The sequence below is a fragment of the Anabrus simplex genome, chromosome 7, assembly GCF_040414725.1.
Source record: "Anabrus simplex isolate iqAnaSimp1 chromosome 7, ASM4041472v1, whole genome shotgun sequence".
Lineage (NCBI taxonomy): Eukaryota > Metazoa > Arthropoda > Insecta > Orthoptera > Tettigoniidae > Anabrus > Anabrus simplex.
Genome location: NC_090271.1, coordinates 40,591,844 through 40,612,094, shown reverse-complemented (window position 1 = coordinate 40,612,094; position 20,251 = coordinate 40,591,844). Strand labels below are relative to the sequence as shown.

The 20,251-nt window shown below is 40.4% G+C and overlaps 1 pseudogene; it reads left to right on the top strand.

Annotated features, from left to right (window-relative positions):
* The first annotated feature begins 349 nt into the window (after positions 1-349).
* LOC136877679 (uncharacterized) lies at positions 350-2,127 on the top strand (annotated as a pseudogene).
* Positions 2,128-20,251: the final 18,124 nt, after the last annotated feature.

Below are 20,251 nucleotides of genomic sequence, written 5' to 3'. Positions count from 1 at the left end.
TGGAAGAGCTGCCTCCAGGACTCACAATCCTGGTTGTATTTTCGTGGTCCTCGGGCCATACTAGAAATAACTTTCATCAGTGATGGAAGTGTGTCAAAGTCTTTAATGGCAACTTCGGTGGAGATGGAGACCATCGGTACAGTGCAGTTGGCAGATGAGGCAATCTATCTTTCTGGGAGTTAATGCAGAGAGGTACGTAGCGTTTGTTCTCCAGAGGAGCGGCTGCAAAAGGCGTCTGTTCTCCAGGTCAGGAGCGGCCTAACTACCTGCTGGCAGCAGCTCTAAAATGCTTGGTGACAGGCTCCGTGACAAGCCGGCCGTAAAATCATACCGTCACATCTTTATGGAAATGTTGTCTCATGGAATCGGAACCACGGCTAGGGCATCCCCCGCTAAAAGCAACGCGTGTTGGCAGGGCCCAGCCAGCACGAAAAGTAGGCAAGGGTTACCGTCGCACGGGCAGCGACGGCTAAACAAGCGAGCCCCCACATTCTGTATAGCATCACTGAACGTCGGGACTATGTTTGGTCGAAGCAGTGAACTGGCCACAGCACTTGAAAGAAAGCATATAGACGTCTGCACGGTGCAGGAGACAAGATGTAGTGGAGAAAAGTCATGCGACATTGGGTGTGGACACAAACTCATGTGCAACAGAACCCGAAGAACAACTAATGGTTTGGCATTGTTATATCAGCAAAATTTGATGTTTCTGTCTCTGAGGTGCAACGCTACTATGATCGATTGATAAAAAAATCGTATATGTTACAGATAGAAGGAAGGTCCATTTTTTCAGTGTCTATGCTCCACAAACTGGCCTAGACGCGGAAAGAAAAGATGCCTTCTGGGAACTGCTTGATGAGAAGACTGCTGAGGTACCACCAGAAGACTACCTTATTGTTGCCGGTGATCTGAATGGACACGTTGGACAGAGGAAAGAAGACCACACTGCCCATGGTGGACATGGATATGGAGAGAAGAACAGCGACGGCCAACGAATTCTTGATTATGCAGAAACTCCACGCTGCACGGCTGTTAGTTGAGAAACACCATGAAAAGCATAAGCCTCTTCATCTCCCTTTTTTGGATCTTGAGGAGGCCTTTGATCGGGTGCCACATGACCTAATCTGGTTAGCGCTATGAGAACATAGCATTCCAGAGCACCTTGTTAAGTGGGTACAGATGCTCTACGTAGAACCAAGGAGTTATATTCAAGCTGCCGCAGGAGCGTCCGATGATTTCTGCATCACTGTAGAAGTACATCAAGGCTCTGCCTTATCACCACTGCTTTTCATTCTTGTGATGGACACTGTTACATCAGACCTGCACAAGCCAATACCATGGACACTTTTCTATGCTGATGATGTCATGTTGGCTGCTGAGAATAAGTCTGATCTCCAGCGCCAAACAGATGAGTGGAACAACTGAATAGCGCAATACGGCCTGTGCCTCAACAAAAAGAAGACAGAGTACATGACATTAGATCTTCGTGAAGTTGGAACCATCCACGTTGATGGTGAAGATCTACCATGAGTAGAGAAATTTAAATGTCTTGGCTCCACACTCTCTGACGATGGCAGACATACTGATGAGGTCAACACAAGCATACATGCAGCCTGGCTGAAGTGGTGTATGACAACGGGCATCACCTGCGACAGTCGGATAAAGGACCATCTGAAATCTAAGATCTACCGAACTGTTATCTGTCCCGTCGCTCTCTACGGTACTGAGTGTTGGCCTGCTACGAAGGAGGTAGAATGTCGACTAAGCATCACGGAGACAAAGATGCTTAGGTGGACAGCTGGTATCACTAGACTGGATCATATTTCAAACAACAATATTAGGAAACACTTTGGCATTGCACTGATCCAGAAGAAAATGCAGGAAAACCGTCTGCGCTGGTTTGGACATGTGTTGCGTGCAGAAGACAATACACTGGCAAAGTCAGCGTATATACTGGAAGTCGCTGGAAAGAGGCCCAAGGGATGACCAACAAGACAGCGGTGGATCGATACAGTGCACAATGACCTGAAAACTGTAAGACTACATCCTGATATGGCCCGTGACCGAATTAAATGGAGACAACGAATCCACACAGCAGACTCAGCCACCAGGTGGGACAAGCGCTAAAGAAGAAGATGCTATAAGTAGTCACTATTACACAATATTGCTAGTCTGTCTGTGAGCTCCACAACCACATTCTGTGGACAAATGTTTTCCCCGCGGCCAGTGCATCTGCCACAGTGAGTTCAGATCTTGTTAATCTGGTCTCTTGAGGTAGATTAAAACCCTGTGATTTGCCCGTGAGCCATGTTAGATTGTGACATTCTGGGTTGGTACTGGAGACCCCACCAGCTTCCAAGCCTGAATCAAATTGATTTGTTGTCTGCTATGTTACTGGCTATCTTAAAGAGGTGGATGTCTGGAGCTTAGTCTGTTGGTAACAGCATCGTTGATGTCTCCATGGATTGGTAGTTGAGTGTTGTTTATTATTTTCTTGTATTCTCATTGGAGAGCACTTTCCCAAAATGATGTGGTGGTGGGATATGGCTAAAAACAGGTAGTCAGAAAGTGGGTGTAGGTCTGATTGTCCCCGATTTGATACACATTGTGTGATTCAGTTACACATCATGTGGTTTAGTATGACTATTGTTTAGCCATGCTGGTGAGTAAACAACACCCAGAGCTGAAGACTCCCCCTGCAGTTGGAAGTGGTAAAATATATCCATTATATCCCTTGCCTGTAATAAGAAATGGCTAAAAGGTTGTCTCCGGGGGCTCTCATCCTAGGAGCTGTGTTGGTGACCATCAGGCCTCTAGTTGAATCTAGCATTGCTCCACTTCCTTATCTCAGTCTCATCACATTCATCTTTCCTACCTGACCTCCCTTGTCAACTCTTTGTTTCCGTCCACTCCCAAGGAGATGAGGTTTGCGACACCAAGGGAATTTTAACTTTTACACCCTTTGTGTGGTCCATCCCTTTCTTTTATCAGTACCCATAATCTTTGAAAGATTGGACCTCGTCCCTTTTCCCGGGATGCGCAGCTGTACCCCCTTTTAAAACAGTAATCAGAAATCACCAGCTGAAGATTGAAAGGTAGAGGCCGATGAACCCCAAGTGAAAATGAAAATCCACAGCCTGTTTCCAGTCATTTGACCGGATCAGGAATGGAACAAATGAAGCCCCTATCTAGCGGCAAGGAAGTCTTTTGCCGAATGCCACACGGCCGGTTGGGTTTCGGATTGATAGCTTGTGTCATGATTTGAATATTGATATCGGTGGTTGCCTTGAAAGAACTCTTAGCGAGGTACCTCCGTGGTTGGTTCCGCGACCGGGTATATGTCTAGATCTGCTACGTGGACCCAAGGTGAACACGGATTCCTCCGTTTATCGGAGGTATTTCCAGGACTTCGTTCACCAATATCCGGCTGCGAGACTTATCTTCACGGATGGTTCAAAAATCGGAGATAATGTTGGTTGCTCTTTCGTCATTGATGATATGAGCACGAAGATCTCGCTCCCGAAAGTATGTAGCGTGTACACTGCAGAGCTTTACGCCATCTTAAAGGCTCTGCAGTTTGCACTGCATGACGAAAGAAGCCACTTTCTGTTGTGTACCAATTCGTTAAGCTCTCTGCAGTCTATTGAAACCTGTTTCTCGCAACACCCACTGGTGCGGCAGATACATGACCTTCTAGCCAGGTTATGGGATGCTGGCACCAGAATCACTTTTGCGTTACTTCCAAGCCACGTTGGGATTGCGGGAAACGAGCTTGCGGATGAAGCTGCAAAGGAAGCTGTACTTTTACCTCCGAGACCAGTCAGTGTACCTGATAAGGATATTTGTTCTCAGCTACATTGAACCATCTTGGCGTCCTGGGAATCGGAGTGGCTAGATATCTGAACTTCCAACAAGCTGAGAGCAATTAAGAAGACAACTACCATGTGGCGGTCCTCTTTCCGACCTTCACGGAGAGAGGCCATAGTACTATGCAGGCTGAGGATAGGTCATTTACGATCCACGCACTCTTATCTCCTAAAGAGGGAAGACCCCCCAGTGTGTTCTTGTGGTGCCTACTTCACCATGGCCCACATCCTCACAGAGTGCGCCGATCTCTCTGGCCTAAGACGGAGCCTCGGCCTGCAGGAAACACTCGAATGCATACTAGCCGATGATGCGACTACTGCTGATCTCGTCATCCGCTTTATGTGCGACAGTGGACTTATCAAGGGTATATAAATTACAAGTGTACTGTTACTCAGGGAACGTACGTTCCCTTTTGATATGTTAGCAATCCTTTCGGCCTAATTCTACAATTGTTTTTTGTTTTATTTTGTACTGCGTTTCCAAATTAGTTTATTGAATAAATAATTTCGTTTTTATATTTTAAAATTCTCTTCCACTTATTTGTTCAGAGAGGATGATTACCTCATTGTACTTCCTCTTAAAACAAAAATCACCACCACCACCACCACCACCACCACCTCTGGGGCAATGATAAATGACTGACAGATGAAATGAGATGTTAACGGAGAGTGTTGCTGGAATGAAAGATGACAGGGAAAATCAGAGTACTCAGAGAAAAACCTGTCCTACCTCTGCTTTGTCCAGCACAAATCTCACATGGAGTGACCGGGATTTGAATCACGGTATCCGGTGGTTAGAAGTCGGCATGCTGCCATCTGAGCCACGGAGACTCGAACCCCAAGTAGAGCCACATAATTTTTAGAGGTGTTACTCCTCGATTGCAGTTTGGCCATGGTTTCCTGTGGGTATTTGCTAAAGGACAGAATTTTATAGAGTGTAAGTCCAAGGTATTTCACATGTTTGTTGTGGATAAGTCACATATTCTCAAACTGAGCATTTATTTTGTAATGGATCACTTTCTTGTTGGAAATATGCTACAGTACTTCAATTTAATTTATATTTATCTGCAATCTCTATTGTCCGGCTCCATGGCTAAAAGGTTAGCGTGCTGGCCTTTGGTCACAGAGGTCCCGGGTTCGATTCCCGGCAGGGTCGGGAATTTTAACCATCATTGGTTAATTTCACTGGCACTGGGGCTGGGTGTGTGTGTTGTCTTCATCATCATTTCATCCTCATCCCGACGCGCAGGTCACCTACGGGTGTCAAATTGAAAGACCTGCACCTGGCGAGCCGAACATGTCCTCGGACACTCCCGGCACTAAAAGCCATACGCCATTTCATTTTTTATTTTTTTTTGCAATCTCTATTTACTGGAGTACTGCCCTGAGTTGGTCAAATTAGCTGACATTACTTTCTCTGTGCTCTTCATGGTTTTGTGCTGTGTGGCTAGTGTGCAGTCATCTTAATAACCAAATTGTCTGGAGTCTGTTAATCAGCAATGTACAGGTTGAATAATAGTGGAGATTATCACCTAAGCAATGATGGGCTGATACACTAAACAACATGAAGAAAATAAATCTATTCTTCAGCATGGCTCAGAATCAAATGAAATGTATACAGTGTATACTAGGCATGACAAATGTTCTGATAAACATGATTTAAAAAAGAAAAAAACATGGCACTGAAGCTCTGATGGGCCTTGCCCTACCAAGAACATGACATTAATTCTACTTCATAACAAGCCTTGCCCCTTAGGGGCTGCAATTATGGCAACCATGACACCCTGGTTGAGTCTGGCATTGTTTCTATTCCTTATGCCAGACTTCCTTAGGCAGTCCCTCTGTCTGATACACTTGGCCAGCTCTTGTTGTCTTCTGAACCAGACAGTGATGTACATCATTAATATCTCATGTCTTTTTCTAGCCCTTTATGGTATTGACAAATGGGATGGGATCTCTTCTTCCTCCTCCTTTGACTAATTTTATCAAGGGTTGATAATCTTGTTGTTTTATCTTTAAAACACTTTCCCCACACTCAGATCAAAAACTTTGCTGAACAATTTACATAAAGAGGTAGCGTGTTTTACTCTTGATTGAATTTATTAAATTTCTATTTACTACTACTGTTTATTTACAAGGCCAATACTAAATATTGGAAAGTTTTTAAATTTACTGAACAGAATTTCTTGAAGTGCATGAATACACTCAGCATCCTGAATCCTACAGTCTTCCTGATACAAGTAAAATACACAGTGAACTCTGTGAAGGAGAATGGATAAGTGGTGTAAATTACCTCAAAAGTGACTAGGAGTTGAGCTGTATAAGGAATATACTTCTGCTAACACCTGGGTGAAGTACCATTAAGGCCTTACATGTAGTGAATGGTACGAGGCAATGAAAATGACAAGTAATGCTTAAGTATCCCCGAGGGATCTTGAGACGGCTCCCTCTGTCGCAGATGTGGCAGAGAGAATGAAACACTGGGTCACGTCTTGGGAAACTGCCCTAGTGGTGATACACTGAGAAACGCCCACCATCATAAAATAAGATCATTCCTTGCTGAAGAGCTCCATGGAAAGTTATATATTGCTTCCAAATAGGTTCACAGTGTGTCAACAAATGGGAGCACCAGAAGATTCAACATGATAGCCTTTAAACACGAGAGCAAGAAAGGTTATATAATTGATCCTACAGTCGGAATGGAGTATCACACCGGCCAGCTGAGGAGTTAGCATTAAAAGAAGAACATCTGCACACCTACAATTGAATTTTACAGGAGAAAGGTCCATTTAGAAGAACTGGAAGTATTGGATTTAATGTTAGTGAAACATAGCACTATACGTAGGTTTTCTTATGAATTTCTGGAACAGATTTGGCTTACAGAAATCCAAAATCAATCTTTTGGTAATCACTACTTGACAAGAATTATTATCAATTTTAAAATTACATCTGTGTTCTCAGTAGTTCTCTTTATATTCCCGTTAATGTCCTAATGACGAATGTATTGTTCTTTAATTATTTTGTATTTCAAAATAATTAGTTAAATCCTTAGTTATAAGGATTCTTCAATTATTTTGTATTTCCAAGTTTTTATTACTGAAGATTATATATGTTGTTATTAATCTTTGAAATTTGGAGTTATTGATCAGATGGAATTTATATTAAATTTTTTTAGATGTACTTAAACTTTGTCCTTGTGGCAATCTAGAATGCATGGAAAGTCATTGAATTTCTCAGTAAATATATACGTAGTAATATCATTAATATCACATCCTAAAAAATGTCTAATATTCCTGTCTTGCAGGGCTGTCAGGGGGCGGAAAGATTTACATATGGCGCCAACAAGAGGAGGGAAGTTCATGAAAGATCAGTAAGTATTATGATTCAAGTGGATATTAGAGGGAAACAGTCCTTTTTAGAAATAATAATCTATATACAGGGTTATTCACCTAACATGTTACATGGAAATAACCTCTAAACCATTAAAGATATCGGCATTCTGTTTTCATATTCGTAAATGGTACCCAGGGTCTTAGTCTGATGGGGTGGTTAATAACTGAGATATTGATACTAACTCCATACTTTTAAATGGAATGGCACAAATTCATACAGCTAGCCTAAAAGATCAACTGCGTACAAGTTCAAATATGTAAGTATTTTCAAAATCGGACAATTACATTTTGAGATATAAATAAGAACAGCATGTGCTGTTTTGTATGCCGCATCAGACGGCGTGAAGTCGGGCAAGGACATATTGAGGCGCAAGCTGCTTGCTGGCCTTGATTCCAGCCACAGAACAGATACCAGGCATGTACTGTAAACATAATGTGATGTACCGTAACATACAGTACCTTGGGTGTGCAACGTTAATGTATGACTGGCGAACACAAAACGTGGAAGGGAGATTAAAGTTGTATTGTTTTGTTTTGACACGTACCGGTAATAGGTTGCGCTCAGTTTAGCGTTTTTTTCTCATGGATGGGAATGGGAAGGATTTGGAAAGGAAGTCGGCCGTGGCCTACCACAAAGGTACCTATCCAGTATTTGCCTGGTGTTGAACATGGGACACCATGAAAATCACTTTCAGGTTGGGCGAGGCAGGACTCGAACCTACGCTCTCCCGAATGCATGCTACTACAGTCGCGCTGGAGCTCTGCGGAGATTAATGCGTGTAAAATAAAACATAAATAATAGTGTTGCTGCCATCTCAGCACGATCAGCTCTGAACATTTGCATTTCTAGAAGGAGCTCTTCCGGTGTTTTATGTTATGTTTATTTCTCAACTCATAGAGTAGTATGAACTGTATACTAAAACCAGTGACAATTATAGCTTTCGTTATGTTCCTGTCAAGGCAAAGTACTTATTTTATTCCTTTTAAACACATCAACCCTTTCTGTCCTGTCATGTGTTTGCCTGTCATACACACTTTGCAAACCCATTACATGTGTACGAGATGCTTACATGCCTGGTATCCATTCTGTGGCTGAACACACTCCCAGGAAACTGCTTGTGCCTCAATATGTCCTTGCCCAACTTCACGCCATCTAATGCGGCATGCAAAACAGCGCATGCTGTTCTTACTTATATCTCAAAAAGTAATTTTCCGATTTTGAAAATACTTACATATTTGAACTTGTACGCAGATGAACTTTTTAACCAGCTGTATGAATTTGTGCCGTTCCATTTAAAAATATGGAGTTAGTATCAATATCTTGGTTGTTAATCATCCCATGAGACTAAGTAGCACGTTATTTTACAAGACCCTGCGTACCATTTACGAATATGAAAACAGAATGCTGATATCTTTAATGGTTTAGAAGTTATTTCCGTGTAACATGTTAGATGAATAACCCTGTATATAAAATAAGAGTTTTGTCTGTACATTGCTCAGAATTTGAAAAGAATGGTATTTCTGCATCTGTCATGTCCACAGTAACAAGGAAATGCACTTTTTACTTTTCCATAATTTCTGTCTGTCTGTACACGCATCACGAGAAAACGGCTGAAGAGAATTTAATGAAAATCGGTATGTAAAGTCGGGAGATGATCCACTATAATCTAGGCTATAAATATTTTTATTCATGCTGAGTGAAATGGTAGTTTAGGGGAAGGCCTAAAATTCAATTGTCAAATATTTATATTATTAGTGGTCCTATCGATAAATACTACATAACTAAAGTTACATAGAATTAAATTTCTGATCATTTATGTCGTATACATTTTTACTGTACCGGCTATGATAACACAGATATTCATGAATTTCGATTTTTGTTGCTAAGTCCACATCAACGCCGAGCCACGAGAAAATGGGTGAACAGAATTGAATGAAAATCGTTATATAGGAACGGGGAAGAAGAAACTATAGTCTAAGCTATAAACAATTTTACTGACCCTGGATGAAATGGTAGTTTAGAGGTAGGCGCCTAAAATTTAATTTTTAAATACCTATATTATTTGTCCTATGGAAAAATACTACGGTACATAACAAAAGTTATAGAGAATACAATTTCCGATCATTTATGTTTTATTCAGTTTTACCATACCGACTATGATAAGAGTAGTATTTCAGAGTCGGAAGAAAACTAAATGTGAAGGCCTACAATATCGAAAGCGCGTAACATAAATCAACAATAACATTACATTGACCATTGTTTGTTGTGATGTTCTTTGCCTCTTATGGATCCCTTAACTCCAATAGATGGGATTACTGTTGCATACCGAGTATAACAGCCTGACTGAATATTGGCAGGAAATAGCTGGGGAGTTAGAAAAAAAATTCTTTAGTATGCCATTACTCTGGTTCATACATTGTCTGATACTGCTTCTATGTAACACACTGGTTCATCATAGTATTCCAGCTATTCGATCCCTACTCTGACGTGCTGTTTTGAATGAGCAATGTGCACATTTGGCAGAGGCTCACTTAGTAATAGTAGTATGACCTGGTCTAGAATTACAATTTAGGCCTATTCCAAATTATAGCACCACAGTTCACTAAATAATTCAAAATTCAACCCTGAAAAGAACCATTTCTTATAAAGCGTCTTCCTCTTCACTTTTATTCTACATTCATTTTATTCCAAATTAGCGGTGAAGAGGGCATTTTTCTCCTCAGGCTTGGAGGAAAAATTTGCCTCCAAATCAGATTTTTCCACTGCCAGTGTAGTGAAAAGAGATTTTCCGACTCATCTGGTACTCCTAGGAAACAGATTAATTAAAGGGCATAGATTTGCCCAGGGATTCTCCACTATTCGACCTCCCTCATCCCCCTCCCCCCCGAAAAACGACGAAGAGTGTTCACAGATCACGGCTCTCTGCAGCTCTGGAACTTTGGACTGTTAGATTGGCAGCATGGTACTGTTCGTTAAAAGTGAAAAAGTGCGTCGTGTTTCATTTGATCAAGTATTTCATACATTATTGCTTTTAATCGCGCCATTCCTCCTGACGTCATTGTAATGACCTATGTTCATTTCAGTCTTTCTGAGGATGTAGAAAAGCAGGTGGAGAATGAGTGTCTGTTATTATAATGAAAACTTCCCAACCTGATTGTGACTGATGGTAGGCAAGCAGGCCTACCATTACAATGAAAATTCCCCAACCCAGTCTTCATATGAGAAAAGACGTTTGGTGACTTCCCCGTCGCGTTTCTAGGGTAACGTTAAGAGTTATGCAATATAATACAATCTCGCTCCCAAGGTGTACTCTACCTAACCTAGAATTCTGTATACAATGTAGTTCCATAGCAAAGCACGGGTACATCAGCTAGTAATATATATTTTTATTATGAGGGAGTGTGGAAAATCTTTCATGAGGCACTTGTGAAGGGTTCACACTCCACCAGCATGTGGGATACTTACCCACGAACAACTACACACTCTTTTCGCACAATGCGCATATCCTTTGCTTTTACCCTGTCACGCTTCCTCTTTCTTCATTTCTCCTTTACTGACATTAATGAGCATCCAGATCACTCTTTTTCTCTCGTACTTTCTGCACATTCCTGGTTCCCTAACATAACTAGAACAATAGTTTCTGGTGCCATTTATCCTTGCTCAACTTCTAAACATCATCTTCGTTTAGATCAATATTCTCATACAAAAAAGATGTGAAGTATATCATCAGCATCATTACAATAAATATGCAATGGATCACTCACTCTGCCTATTCCACGTACAAATTTTCTAAATTATCCATGGCCTGTCAAGAGCTGTGTAAAGTAATAATTTTATTAACTTCACCATGAGACCATGCTACCCAGTTCGTTAAACATGGTATCATGCATTTCTTTCCTAACTCTCTATGAGTACGCTGGGCTTCCTGTCTCTCTAAGGCAAATAAGTCGACCAGTGGTACATCTGCTTTCTTAAGGATCACAGGTTCAGATACCATACGATGTATACGTGTAATTCCTAAAGCTGATCTCTGCTGTATTGCATTTATCCTTCACTGGGATTTTACATAGAGTAGAAGTCCGTTATAGCGAGAATTCACAACAGTGGAAAATTTACTCGCTATAGTGGATTGTTGTTATATCCGAATTTTGTATAAAAGTCAGAAAACCCCCCATACCCATTAAAATTGGTATGAAACAGCAATCAGTTTGTCCAAAACTTATGTTACTGCAGTTGATATCCACACTATGGCTTACTTTTCTTTTTTTAATCCGACACTATGTGAAAGTGTACGTTTAAATTCATTCTGAAAAATTTACAGTACCGGTACCGTATTTATCCGATTCCAAACCGAACCCCACTTTTCCTTCCAAAAATTTTAATCAGGCTCAAAAATTGCTTTGTAAAACCATATGAATACCTTTGCTGTACAGTACGCATTTTTAGACTATTTTTAGACGCTGAACATTGGCTTTCGTTATGCCGCATTTTTTGCGGCTGCACAATTATTCTTTATTTCTGCAGATTTAATGACCATGAACTTAAAGTTGGCATCATAATACCGAAGAGAACCCGTTGAAAATTTGCCGGCAATACATATTCCATGCGTTCCTACAATACGGCGATCCGTCAGGAAAATATTCTTACGGTCTATAAAACTCTCTCGGTACTTTTACTCAGCGTCAGATATAACCGGCTACCACTACACTCACGTCTTGCTTGCCGGGTTCACCCAACTTCAGCGGCTAGCAATGTATAGGCCTAATCGCGGACGTTAAAGGTCAACGAAGGAGGTTATTGCGCCATGGTATGGCCATTCCACCCTTGTGTTTTTTGTGCACATACCTCACAATTTCATTTTCGACTTGTATAAAGAGTCCTTGTTGCGGACCCCTGATTGCATTTTTGTACATTACACATTTTTTAGCTATCTTTGTCTTCACGCTGATGCCAAATCTTGGCTTTACTTAGGCCTATGCCATATTTTCTTGCGACTGCACAATATTCTACATTTCCGAGTGTTTAATAACCATTAAATTAAAATTGGCATCATAATATCGATGCCAACGGCCGTAGCAGTGTTGAAACATCGAATCCTGTGAGATCTCCGAAGTTAAGCAACATTGGGCGTGGTCAAGAATTGGATGGGTTGCCACGTGCTGTTGGTGGGGGTTGGGGAATGGAGGAGTGGAAAGAACTGGCCACCCTACCATAAACTCTGGCTCAGGCACATCTCTGCGGAGGTTCGGACCTGCCTTCGGGCAGAATACACCCTTACCTTTAAAATATAGACGAGAACCCATTAAAAATTTGCCGGCAATATCTGTTCCATCTATCTTTATGACTATCCATCACGAAAATATTCCTGCTGTCTATAAAACTAAGAGTCAGTTACAGTAGACACGTTATAACTCTGCCACTGAGTAGCCATGGCCTTTCTAAGAATTCGAAGGCTCGCATGTTTTGACGCTATTCCGCAGATTTGAGAGACATTTTTATACAGGCTAATAGAATATCATTCTCTTTCCACTATTTCCCGAGATACAGTGACATTCCACACAGGCACTGTACAACCAGTTGTCACGGCTAGCGATGTACAATAGAGGCGGTCGTTTATTGTCAATCAGTTTTGAGTGTTTATGTGCGTGCAGGGGTGAAAGAAGCAGCGGGGTTGCTGTGGTAGTTGCCAGTGGTATTCATTACTGTTAGCCCATGAATGCAAGACAACCCCTTGATTTTTCGCACGAGATTCTGTGGAAGAAGGTCGTCTTGGATTCGGAGAAATACGGTATCACTCCAGAGTTTTATTCTTCAAATGGCGTCACCTAACCTAACCGTAGGCCTGTGTGTGTCATGAAAACATATTTGAAACGCATGTAGAGAAATGAGTTATCCTCGCTAAAAATTTACATGTGAATAGCATTTACGAAATTGAACTAGGCGCGAGAAAATATGAACTATCCTCTGAAATCAGTGATTTACTCTGCCATATCTCGAGGTGTATCACATTCTTACTTAATTTCATTACCTATATAACATTAAAATTAAGAGATCATTTATTTCAGCCATTGTTTTTAACCAGTTAAAAACTGCTGTCGGCCATGTTATTTACGCATTTATTACGAAAACTTGTTATCCTCTTTCATTTCGAATTTTGTTTAGAGAACAGCAGTCATTGGGCATTACTAATCGACTCCAACATCGCCTTCGAATGTCGATGAGAGAGCTCACAAATGCAAATAGTGATAAAACTGTACCGTACCGGTACCAAAGATGATCGATCGAATTTTGTGGTAAACGTTTCAGTTTGCTTATTCAACAGGATCACCTATCCTAACTTAACCGTACTATACATAATATGATGAAAACATACTTCAAGCAACAGTAGAGAAATCTCGCTATAAATTTACATGACAATAATCTTTCTGCAATTTAACCAGACGTGAGAAAATATAAACTAACCTCTGAATTCAATTATACACTCTACCATTACTCGAGGTGTATCCCATTTTTACTTAATTGCAGTATTTAGCATTAAAATTAAGCAATCGTTTAGTCAGCCTTTATTTTTAATGAGTTAAGAACTGTTATCGGACACATTATTTACGCATTTATTACAAAAATATGTTCTCTTTCATTTCGAATTTTCTTTACCAAACAGCAGTCGACGGGTATTACTAATCGACTCCGACATCGCGTTCGAATGTCGACGAGAGAACTCATAGTGGATATAACGAGGAAACAATACCGAAGATAATCGATTGCATGAAACATAATCGCTGGGGTGCATACATATTGGTAATGGAAAAAATCGTGCGCGCTTAATCGCTCGTAATAATGGATGCATCAGTGATAGCGCTCTCACTGTAACCAAAGGATAATTACACAGTTTAATATCGGAATTTTAAAGCGACAGCAAAACATTGTCGCTATAACGGGGTTCTCGTCATATGCCATACTCGCTATTTAAAGATAAAAATTTCATTGTTCCGTATTGAAAGTATTAACGTTAAAAATTAAATAATTGAAAAAGAGGTTCAACCTATTCAATACATAAGAGAAAGAAATGTAGTGATTACATTCTTATTTAATAGTAATTAGAAATGGGACCGGTTTCGACCCTAGTCCAGGTCATCGTCAGCCATTCAAAACATAAAAAACATGAAAAAACAATGCATATGAAAAAGAAAAAGATTAAGTGAACTCTGGATTGGTATAAGATGAAATATAAATTGAGGTAGAAATTATGAGTCACTTAAAAGAAAACAGTACGTAATATTATGAATGGTAGTACGGCACACGCTATGATAGGTAAAGTATCACAATGTTTATGAATAGTGGAGAACGGTCAAATGGGTCAGTTTTTACACTCTGTCAGGTACAAAGTCACAACACTATCGAACGGGGTCGAAACTGGTCCCATTTCTAATTACTATTAAATAAGAATGTAATCACTACATTTCTTTCTCTTATGTATTGAATAGGTTGAACCTCTTTTTCAATTATTTAATTTTTAACATACTCGCTATAGCGGTTTTCTACTGTACTTCAAAGACTCAGCCCAAATATCTGAAGGATATAAAAGTATTCATTCAATTATCGACATCAAAAGTCATCTCTTGCTGGACTTCGGAACTTTTACATTACTCATTAATCTGCTAAGCACAATAGATGTTTTCTACCATAGGATATAAACTTCATGGTTCTGATCTGTATTGAATTGTAATCACAGTAATAATTATTAAATTAATGTTGTAGTAATAATACTTTATTAATGGTTATACCATTTTACATAAAGTAGAGAAGAATAAACAAAACACACTAAAAAAGAACGTTCATTGGAGTATAAGTAGAAAAATATGTACAGATATATACACAGGTTACATTACAAGTAATCACAGGAAAGTAATAGTCAATTCTGGAGATTTTGTAAGTGATTTCTAAATTTTGACAATGAGCAGTTAAATATATGAATATCCACTTTGTTTAGAGATCTTGACATTCATTCAATTGGGCCATTGAATGCGTAGTTAGTTCTATGCCAATTTTTAGATAATGTATTCTTGAACCTTGTGCGTTTGTCTGGTACATGTACGTTAATTTTTGCAAGGAGTTGTGGACAATTCACCAAGGAATGAAGCAATTTAAAAATGAAGAGTGTATCCAATAATTCATGGCGTTGTGACAGGCTATGCAGACTTAAGGACTGTTGTAGGGATGTATAATCAACATTATCATATGAGAATCCTGCTCTAAATGAATATAAACGAAGAAATTTATGTTGTACTGAATCTGATCTATGGATAGAGGTCTAATGAGAAGGGTTCCATACGGGTGTGCAGTATTCTAGTATAGGGCATACCATAGATACATACAGCAGTCGATAGGTAGCTAAGTTTGAAAATTCTCTAGAATATCTAGTAATGCAACCCAATCTTTGAAATGCTTTCTTACAAATATTTTCATTATGTTCATTAAACAATAGGTTATAACTAAATAAAACACCAAGGTCATTGTAACTTGTGAAACAGGAGTTAGAATGTTGTTATTACTAAATTTGTACTGAAATGATATTTTCTTGTTTTTAAAAGACTATATTATTTTACATTTCTCATGATTAAGTTTCAACCCGTTTTGAATACAGTACTTTTCCAGATGATGTAAATCTTCTTGAAGTTTTAAACAATCAAGTGGACAATTAATTTGCATAAAATGTTTTGCATCGTCAGCAAACAAAAGCAATTCAGAATTCCTAAGAATATTTTTAATGTAATTTATGTAGAGTAAAAAGTAAGGGCGCAAGGTGAGACCCTTGAGGAACTCCACTGGTAACAATACTAGGCGCAGAAAAATAATTCCTTATTTTAACAATCTGCAGGCAATTTTTAAGATATGATTCAAACCATGAGCGGAGAGGCCCATTAATTCTGTAGCCTGTTAGTTTTTGCAACAAGATATCGTGGTTGACAGTGTCAAAAGCTTTTGAGAAGTCTGTATAAATGCAGTTCACTTTGGAGTGGTTCTCTATTGCATCCTAGAGGAACTGATAGAATAAAAGAAGATTGCTACAGGTTGACCGTCCTGAAAAGAATCCATGTTGTTCATCAATGATGATGTTTCTAAAGAGAGGTGTGATTTTGTCAAGAATTATTGAGTCAAAAATTTTGGAAATATGAGAAGAAATTATAACTGGTCTAGGCCCTATATTGTTTTATGTCAATTTTATCACCATTTTTGAAAACTGGACTAACAAATCCTTTCTTCCATTCCACTGGAAAAACCCCTTGGTTTAATGATAAGTTGAGCAGATAAAAGAGTGCTTCACATAAAATAAATGAGCAGTACTTGAGCAGGTAAGTTGAAACACCATCAGGTCCTACAGTTTTCTTTTATTCCAGAGATATCAGTTTGTTGTAAATTTCTGCCTTACTAATGTTTATAACCGATAGATTGACAGAGAAAGGATAATCATATGACATACTACTACTATTCTGATAAGAAGAATAAACAGATGAAAAGTGGTTAGCAAAACGATTGACAATATTTTCTCCAGTATCTGTTGTAACTTCATTAAGATGCATTGTTGAAGGAATATTATTACATGTCCTTTTAGAACTTAGATATTGCCAGAATTTCTGTGGATTGGAAGTAATACTTCATTCACAGTTGGAGACATACATTGTATAGCAAGATTTAGATTCAGACTTGCATTCATTTCTTAATTTCAAGAAATGCTGATAATCACTATTGAGACCTGATATTTTGTATCGCTTGTGTGCTTTCTTCTTTTCAATAATCAGGGACTTCAATGTATGATTTAACCACTTGGAGAATTTGGGAGTCTTAAAATTCCATATAGGGATGTAAAATTCCATGCCATAATGTAGTACTGAACAGAAGGTTCCTACTGCTTTATGAATTGATACATTTTGAAACATCATCTTCCAGCTGAACTGTGACAGATAATACTTTAGTCCATTATAGTCACCATTTAAAAAGTCAAAATAAAAACTATCAGCAGGCAAGGAATTGTATAGCTCATTTATAGGTAAAGAAATCTCTAATGCTGGGTGGTGTCTATCAAGGGGGACAATGCTTTCATTACTAGATTTTACTTCAATGGAACTGGAGTTACTGAAAACCAAATCAAGAAAGTGATTCAGAAAATTTGGGATAGCATTAAACTGATTTAAACAGAGATAAGAAAAATTGTCTATAACTAAACTGGACTGCATAGTGTGGTTACCTACTGACATAAGACCAGAAGATGTTTCTTCATTTACTATCCAATTAAGATGTGGTAGATTGTAGTCACCAACAATGAGCAATAAATGGTTGTCAAGATTTGACATAATTTTTCAACAGCAGTGCAATGTTCGAAATATTTTTGGACAGGAGACTTGGGTGGAATGTATACAGCACCAATGATTAATTTTGTGGTGTTAAAAGTCAGGGACACAAGCAACTGTTCAACTCTGTTAATGCACGGTATCAGAGCAGGTTTAAACCTCTTGCTAATACAGATCATTACCCCCCATGGGATGCCTTCATACTCATTAAAGAAGACCTATCACATCTGAAAATTGAATACGTTTCGAGTCCGAGTTCCACATCACTAATTTTATCATTTAAGTTTGTTTCGGTTAATACCATGAAGTCATAGTCAGCTAAACATGAAGAAATGTTAAGTTCAGTTACTTTGCTTCGAAGTAACGGCCCATCTTTCAATACTATATATGCAATAGATGTTGATTCCCATAGGGAACCTAAAATATTTGTCCTGAATGAGTAAATTTATAATACCAATATAATGGTCCGTTATTGGACATTATAAATTTTCCAGCTAACTCATTCTTGGTTGCCTGCGTTTCTCCCTCGTGTGCTAAGTTAGTCTCGTCAGTTGGGACTTAGCACACCACCCAAGACGCAAGGCTAGTGCATGCCGTGGAGGCCACTGCATAGGCTATTTGAAGCCACCAGCAGTGCCAATGCACTATGAGAGCTATGTCTCATTTCCAAAAATAGATGCCTGCCTGGTCATCAAATGAAGTAGATGTTGATTCCCATAGGGAACCTAAAATATTTGTCCTGAATGAGTAAATTTATAATACCAATATAATGGTCTGTTATTGGACATTATAAATTTTCCAGCTAACTCATTCTTGGTTGCCTGCGTTTCGTCCTCGTGTGCTAAGTTAGGCTCGTCAGTTGGGACTTAGCACACCACCCAAGACGCAAGGCTAGTGCATACCGTCGAGGCCACTGCATAGGCTATTTGAAGCCACCAGCAGTGCCAATGCACTATGAGAGCTATGTCTCATTTCCAAAAATAGATGCCTGCCTGGCCATCAAATGAAGTAGATGTTGAATCCCATAGGGAACCTAAAATATTTGTCCTATGGGAATCAACATCTACTTCATTTGATGGCCAGGCAGGCATCTATTTTTGGAAATGAGACATAGCTCTCTTAGTGCATTGGCACTGCTGGTGGCTTCAAATAGAATATGCAGTGGCCTCGACGGTATGCACTAGCCTTGCGTCTTGGGTGGTGTGCTAAGTCCCAACTGACGAGCCTAACTTAGCACATGAGGGCGAAACGCAGGCAACCAAGAATGAGTTAGCTGGACAATTCATAATGTCCAATAACGGACCATTATATTGGTATTATAAATTTACTCATTCAGGACAAATATTTTAGGTTCCCTATGGGAATCAACATCTACTTCATTTGATGGCCAGGCAGGCATGTATTTTTGGAAATGAGACATAGCTCTCATAGTGCATTGGCACTGCAGGTGGCTTCAAATAGCCTATGCAGTAGCCTCCAGGGTGGATCGCCGATCAACATATCCTTCACATGTCCACACTTTTTTCGGCTGGGTGGCCCCCTTCTCTGCGCACACTCAGTCGGCCCAAGCATAACTAAACGGGCAGACGCCTCGTTGGCTGTCGCCTTCCCTATTCACCATGACTTTTCATCTTATTCTTGGTGTGGACCCCGCTATCAACGAAAATCAGCTTTTCGACGTTCTTCCCATCCGAGCAGTCAGGCGGCTACATGATCGCACCACTAATGGTATGTCAACGCAGATCGTGGTGCAATTCTTTGATCACGTCGACATGACAGCCCTCCAAACCAGTGGAGTAAACATCAACGGACGGCTTTATAAGGTGGTTCCTACTCCTGAGTTCATCCTTCAACAGTTGCGTTCTGATCCCGGTGATCCTCCCAGCGTTTATCTATGTCCCCCTCGCACACTTCAGCATTTCCCACCGCTCCCCACCTCTGTAACGACCACCCTCACTACTACTACTACCACCTCCACCCATTCTGCACTTACCCTCCCGAGTACTTCCACTCTTCCTCCTACAATTAGCCACCCCTCTCCCATCATGTCCACCCCTGCCCTCTTCCCATCCGTCACATTGCCCAGTCCCCAACAGCCCCCTACCACCACCACAGCTGCCACCGTCACTGCTCAGCCAGCTTCCCAAGGAGAGTCCGCCGCTGCCGCAGTTCTTCACCGGCCTCCGTCTTCGAGCTGCATCCTTCGTGGCATCGACCCTACCATCACGGAACAGGACATATTGGGGGAACTCCACATGGTAGGCGTTCCGGCACTTCGAGTGTTCCGTATCTACAACAATGCTGGCCCAACGTTTATGGTATGCCTCCAACTCCCGTCCGATGAAGACGTCCACAAACTGATCACCTCTGGCGTCCGCATCCGTCGTCGGCACTACCGCGTGGAACATTCCCGCTCCCCACCCCGAACTGTGTGCTCACCTCCCATCAATTCTCCTCGTCGTCCTCGACCGGACCCGCCACCCACCCCACCCCTGCAATCGGTTTACCTACCTGCTCCCCAACCCCCAACTTTCCTGTCGCCCCTCCCGATCCTAGACCTTCTTCGTCTTCTCACTACCTCCATTACTAACATTACACCCACCCTCTACGACCTCCTATTACAACATTACCCTCCTGCTCCTT